The sequence below is a fragment of the Poecilia latipinna genome, unplaced genomic scaffold (assembly GCF_001443285.1).
Source record: "Poecilia latipinna isolate Pla-1442-1.1 unplaced genomic scaffold, P_latipinna-1.0 Scaffold2282, whole genome shotgun sequence".
NCBI lineage: Eukaryota > Metazoa > Chordata > Actinopteri > Cyprinodontiformes > Poeciliidae > Poecilia > Poecilia latipinna.
Genome location: NW_015114898.1, coordinates 1 through 781, shown reverse-complemented (window position 1 = coordinate 781; position 781 = coordinate 1).

Below are 781 nucleotides of genomic sequence, written 5' to 3'. Positions count from 1 at the left end.
AAACTAAAAATCACAATAATACTGATTAACATTAGACTGAATATGAACTAAAGTAATAACAAAATGATAATACCAAAAATCTCTATCAACGCCCACCAAATATTGCACTGGATTCCTGTCCGGGGTTGGACAAAGATCCATCCTAGTGAGTTTGGTGCAGCTGGACCCAAAATTGTGGCATTCAGAGCCCAAAGAATGAGCACTTTCTGACAGGTCACTTTGCCACGCTGCCACGCCCACCTGCTACAACCTAGCTGGATGGGGTTGGAATCCAATACACACCCACATGTCTTCTGTCTCTGGACACAGTTTCATGTTGATTAGGTCAAAGGGGTCAGATAGAGACCGTTCACAGTGAAACATGACACTTCCTGTTTTAAAGGGGCGTGGCTTAAGAGATGTCAGAATTTCACTATACCATCTTGTAGAGCACTCCAAGGTAATCAATGACTGAAAGTTTGTTGTCTCTCTGACTTTTTGTGTAGGATATATAACAGTTTCATATTTCTTGGTGAGTCAGTGAATTTTGACCCCTGGTATCACCCCTTCAGCATGCATGAATTTGGATTGTTTTGATAACTTTGAATTGGGCATGCCTTATGAACCACCTGACCAAGTTTGAAGCCGATCCATGAAAATCCCTAGGAGGAGTTCGATCAAATACGAAGGCTATAAACGACCAAAATGGGGTCAAATTTGCAACTTCAATCCAAAATGGCCGACTTCCTGTCATACTCGCACTATGACATTAATTGTAAATTCTGAGCATCTAGGGGAGCTC